Source organism: Microcebus murinus, chromosome 21 (assembly GCF_040939455.1).
Source record: "Microcebus murinus isolate Inina chromosome 21, M.murinus_Inina_mat1.0, whole genome shotgun sequence".
Lineage (NCBI taxonomy): Eukaryota > Metazoa > Chordata > Mammalia > Primates > Cheirogaleidae > Microcebus > Microcebus murinus.
Genome location: NC_134124.1, coordinates 36830500 through 36836339, shown reverse-complemented (window position 1 = coordinate 36836339; position 5840 = coordinate 36830500). Strand labels below are relative to the sequence as shown.

Below are 5840 nucleotides of genomic sequence, written 5' to 3'. Positions count from 1 at the left end.
AAGATCCCACACCAGGATTCAAACCCAGGATTCAAACCTGGTGGCCACCAACGCTGGCACTGTCCCCGTACTGCAGCAGCTCCGTGCTCGTCTCTCTGCCTCTGGTCCAGGAGTTGGGAAACAGGTGGCGGGGAGACCAGGATTGAAACTCGCCCATTAGTGGGAGGGCTGGAGCCTTTGTCTTGCCCCTGGCCCTGAGGATGGGCTGCCCGGTCCCGTTCGCCAGGCTGCCCTCTTCAGCCGGGGCTGCCGTGCGTGGGGCGCGAGTCCGCGTTCACTTCGCCTCCCAGAGTTCCCTCCGCAGCTCTGAGCCTCCTTCCTGAGATCCGCTGCTCACCAGCTGCCCTCCCAGGGCCGCCACGATGGTCTCTGCCCCACACGCAAGGCACTGCCCGGGGGAGTCACCTCTTTGCTGCCTGATGGCACTTGACTTCCTGGTGTCTGAAAGGGCATTTGTCCTGTAAATAACTCCAAGCTTTGAGGACCCCTGACTCCATTCTCAATTCCATCAACTGTCAGTTGCTATCAACACCGTTTTCTTTGTAACTTTTTGCCCTTTGTCTCTTCATCTGGGTCCTGCCTGCCCTGCCTGCCTGGGCCCAGGCACGAGCTTCCACACGGGCCACTAGTCTCTTCCCCCAGCCTCTCTCCCCCCGGAAACTCTCCAAGGTCAGAAGTTACCGTCCAATGCTGGGGGTGACATTCAAGGCCATTGCTTTGTATGCCCCTCGAACCCCCCGAGGTCACTGTAGGGTTGTTCCTCCTGTTTCACTCATGGAAGCCAGAAGGAGGGCGGTGTCACCGACACACCAGTGACAGCAGGGCCACCCCACCCGGGCTCCCAGCTGTTCCCACAGGGTCTTATGATGCATGAAATGCTCTGCACACGTCACTTGCTCTGATCTTCACACAGCCTGGAGGAACGGTGAGGAGCAGGTTAGGTCCTTGGAGCTCCCCGGCACCCCGTCCTGCTGGATCCCGCCAAGCCTTCGCCCAGAGTGCATGGGGTTCCCTTGTCTGTCACTTTCAGATCCCGCAAAAGTAACGGCTGCCTTGCTCCTCTTACCTCAATCACTGCACCTGTCGGACTGTGCGCGGCCATGGGGTGTTTCTAGCTCCATCTCCCCAGGGAGCCTGCATGCAGGACAGGGCCAGGATCTCCCTTGGGTCCTCGTGCCTGGCCCCCCTAGCCCACGGCAGGAGACCAATGAATGGTGTGTGCTGTCCAGGTGCTTGCGGATGGGGTTAGCATCCTCGTTTTACAGGTGAGAGAAAATGTTAGTTGCTGGCTTGAGGCTTCCAAATCACCTCTGCTCGGCCCAGTTATAAACACGTGCATGTAGCTGGTTTGGATAAAGGTCTACACACCCTTTCCCTTCTTGGTCTCACAGTGGAGATTCCTGGGAAATGGGTGAATTATTCGGGGACAGTCTTGGATTGCTTTTCTCTTTGTTGTACTCTGGGAAGTGTAGAGGACGGGAGGGCCCCACATACATGTATGGGCCGGTGCACACACACACATACACACACGTGCACACATAGGTTTAGCATCTGCCATTGAAAACCTCAAGACAGCATTCCCACTGTGGGCAGCTGAGTAATGGCCGGCCAAGTACGTCCACGTCCCCATCCCTGGAACCTGCGAGTGTTACCTTAGATGGCAAAGGTTTTGCAGATGTGCTTGATCACACCTGCCTCCCGAGTCAGAGTCAGGAGGAGGCGCTGTGGACGGGAAGCGGAGACTGGGGTGAGGAGGCCGCGGGCCAAGGAGTGCAGGCACCCCAGAAGCTGGAAGACCCAGGAACAGACCCTACCCGACACCCCCAGAGCCCCCAGGAAGCCCTGGTTCTGCCAACACTGTGATTTTAGCTGCGCAAGACTGATTTTGACTTTTGACATCCAGAACTGTAAGAGAATGTTGTATTTTAAGCTGAAAGTTTGTGGTTATTTATTCCAGCAGCATTAGGAAACTGATCCATACTCCGTGGCTTTTGCATTGTTTTTATTTCATTACAACTTCACTCATTCATTTTAGTTCTTAGACTGGGAATACTTATTCATCAATAAATGTGTAACACTTTAAATTTACAATTATCCAGTTTGTAGAAACCTGAAAATCATTCGAATTAAATGAAAAAAATGTATAAACAATTCTTTCTTTTGCTCTTACAATTCAAAATATATTCAAGTTAAGATTTTTACAGAAGCTAGAACCTTTATTTACTTATTTTTTTGTAGAGACAGGGTCTCTCTGTGTTGTCCAGGCTGGTCTCATACTCCTGGCCTCAAGTGATCGTCCTGCTTTGGCCCCCCACAGTGCTGGCATTACAGGCATGAGCCACCAAGCCTGGCTCATGGCTTTAGATTTGGAAGCTGCATTTTGTAACTAGGACAATGGTCTTTGTCTTAGGTTTTTTACCAAAAGGTCAAGAAGATCGATGTAAAATTCCCTTAAAACATCTGGGGGTTTTTTGGAAACCTGATGCTTGCCTTTGCAGCCCCGTAGGGACCAAGTCCAGACAAAGCTGACTTCTCCCCACCCTTGGTGCACTAGTGATTAGAGGAACAACCCGATCACGTGCGTGGGCTGTCGGGGAGGGGCATCTGCAACTTCACAGAAACCAAACCAGACCAGAATGAGACACTCTGTGGGGGCGTGGGGCTGTGGGCAGGCGCCCTGTGCACCCATGACCATTCTCAGAGATCGGATAGGGGCCCTTCCTCGCTGGGCTCCACGCCTGGGACGGTGGCAAGATGGGAGCTCTGCAGCACCCTCTTAGTTGGCGAAAGCCACTCTAAGCCCTGACCACTTGGTTTCTTCCTTCATGTATGCACAAGTCTCCTTTTATTTAAGTAACATGTCCTTTCTTGTGGAAGTGACAGGGGTTTGCAAAGGCCACTTTTATTGTAAGAGACCACCAGCCTTGAGGGAGGGAGCCGAGCTGGACCTGCTCTGTCCAGCAGACACTCGCCTTGAACGCAGGGCCGGGCAGTGTGCTGGCTGGGGCTCTGTGCGTTTCCAGCGAGAAACACTCAGGACTTAGCAGTTTTAAAACTGAGGGCCCGGAGGAAGCCTGCAGGGAGGCCTTGCTGAAATGACACTATGGCTGGGACACTTTCCAGAATGATCTTTGGAGGAGGCTGCCCTGAGGACGGGCGCCGCTCCTGCCCCTCTTGCTGCCTGGTTGAGTTTGCAGCTTTGAGCTGCAGATGAGCCAAGCCCATGGACGTTAAATGAAACGCAGAGAGACCCCAGCTCCGGAGGGCTCTGGCCATCAAGGGCCTCCCGCTGGCGGATGGCCTTTCAGTGTGGAGGGTGACAAGACAGCTTCCCGTGGTGCCCAGAGGGAAATGTCAGGAGCGATTTCTGGAGCAGAAGCTGTGGAAAGCCAGATCCAGACAAATCATCCCCGCTTGTGCACTCACGCAACGGGGACGGTGGGCTCCTCTGGGGATGGTAATCATCTAAGGGAATCCGTGGCTGTGGGGCACACCTGGGATCCGGTGGGCATGCCACTAATTGGCCCCTCCCTGCACATGCACCCAGACAGCCAAAGCTGCTTTCGAAATCGACAGGATCGTGTGAAGCCAAGGGCTCGTTGTTCTGCTGGCTTGGGGTTTGAAGTTTAGGCCACAGGCTTGCAGGTGGGTAGCTTACTGTGTCTAACAGGGAGAAAAGTTAGGAAGCCCTGAGAATTTGGGCAGGGAGGAGATGGGAAACAGATGGTGGGGGAGGGGAGGAGAGAAAGGAGACCTGGAAACAGCAGGGGCTACGTGGGGTTTGAGCTGACTTCTTCCCGTGACTACAAGTGGTCAGTAAAATCTGCCCAACGCACAACACAGGCGCCGACACTGTGGTCAGGACTGCAGGGGTCTGTCTGAGCAGTTAGAATTGGCTTGGAAGTTCCAGGATGGCAGGAGGGCCTTGCAGCTCAAAGGCTGCTGGGAACTGTAGTTTTTAGCTGATGCTTTCCCAGACCCTGTGGCCAGGATTCTGTTCCTGGAAGGAAGTGGACAGCGGAGATGGGAGGGACCTAGATGTCTCCAAAGGTTTCAGGTCTGGGGACACGTAGCAACATGTGGCTGTGCCACAGGGAACCTGGAGCCCAGGAAGGGAAGAGGCAAGACAAGCGAGGTTCTAGGGTATTTTTGTTTGTTTGTTTGTTTTAAAGTTTCATCTTTTTAATCAGCTTAATGAATGATAACCTAAATACGTGAGGACACAACAGAGTATTTTTTCTTCCAGTATTTTTTTTAAAATAACATTTACAAACATTTTTAAGAAGCTCTTCTATATAAGGTTGGTTAACTTCAGTTAAAAAAAAACAACCCCAGGCAATCATGTGTTCCCGATACAGATTTCTCTCAGGTACATTTAGAAACTGTTTTCTAACCATAATAAACATTGTGTATGTGTTTTTTGTTTTTAAAATGTCCCTAAAAAACAAAATATCCTAGATAATCACTAATTAAAAGAAAAGCCAGTCTGGCTAAGCTTGCCAGAACCAATAATCCTGAGAGCTCAAACAAAAAACTGGTAAAAGAAAAAATACCCAGACTTTACAAATGTCTCAGAATTTGCCTTTAAATGGGAGAAAAATATATCTTAAAAAATACACAGAGCTTTCTAAAAGGTCTTTAACAAGCTACCTTGGGAGAGCAATTCAAAAAGAGAAGTGGGTTTATTAAAACAGATGTTTCAGTACAGCTCCAAAAATCTTTATAAATACAGCCATCTGGAAGGGCGATCCTGGATCAGAAGTGTTATTCCTTGTGTCTATATCATGTGTGCATGTCTCATCTCAGTTGTCATAATTGTCTCTGTAATTTCCTCCTGAGTAGCGGTCATAACCACCCTGGCTTCTGCCACCATAGTCTCTGGACCATCCATATCCATATCCACATCCTCCAGGTTGACTGTCATACCTGCCACTCCCATAACCCTGGTCCCCAACACCTCTAGAGTAGCTGCAACCACGCCCATAGGACCCAAAGCCAACTCCTCTGGTTCCCCGGGCAGACTTGCCAGCATGGTCCACACGGATCTGGCGACCATCCAGGGACTCTCCATTCATTGCTCTCATGGCATCTGAGGCATGCTCTGGATTGGTGAAAGTGATGAAGCCAAAACCCCGGGATCACTGAGTGTCCCGGTCCTTCACAACGACCACCTCAGAAATAGGCCCGAAGCTGCTGAACTGGTCTTCCAACGCCTGCTCATCGGTGTTAAAGTTGAGCCCTCCCACAAAGAGCTTCCCCTCTTCAGAGGACATGGCAGCAAATTCGAGTCCTGGAAATTAAAAAGTAAAAGGACCAGACAAACCGCGAGCACCGACGAGCAGGGAGACAGGCGGTTCCAGGGTATTTTCAGAAATCTAGGGGAAGATTTTGGATTTTGGTTCAAGTAGTTTTACCCAGAGTTTGAGCAGCATGAAGACCACCATGATGTTGTAACCAAGATGTGCTGTGTGCAGATCACTTTTCCCCACTCCAAGCCTGTTTGCCCATCTCTAAAGTGGACGTGACGGGCTCACCCACAAGACCACTGCAAGGCTGAGATGGGAGAACGAAGGCCAGCGCTTAGCCCAGTGCCTGGCGACTCTAAGCAGTGTTGCCCAGCCCCAGACATGGCTTTCCAGGCTAGATGCATACCGGTCGTTGCCTCCACCTAGCCTGGATGAGGGCAGGGCTGTCGTGGTGTGGTCTTCTGCAGTCTCTGGTTGCTCAGTTCATACAGAAGTCTGAGTCTGTGGTTGCTGTGAAACGCCTTCAAGAGCGACCAGTCGCTGCAGTGCGGACCATTGTGGGTGCTGAGCCCCACGCCTGGAATGCCTTTCCCA

At 51.6% G+C, this 5840-nt stretch overlaps 1 pseudogene; it reads right to left on the bottom strand.

Moving 5' to 3' along the window:
- Positions 1–4213: 4213 nt before the first annotated feature.
- LOC105865759 (RNA-binding protein 3 pseudogene) lies at positions 4214–5366 on the bottom strand (annotated as a pseudogene).
- Positions 5367–5840: the final 474 nt, after the last annotated feature.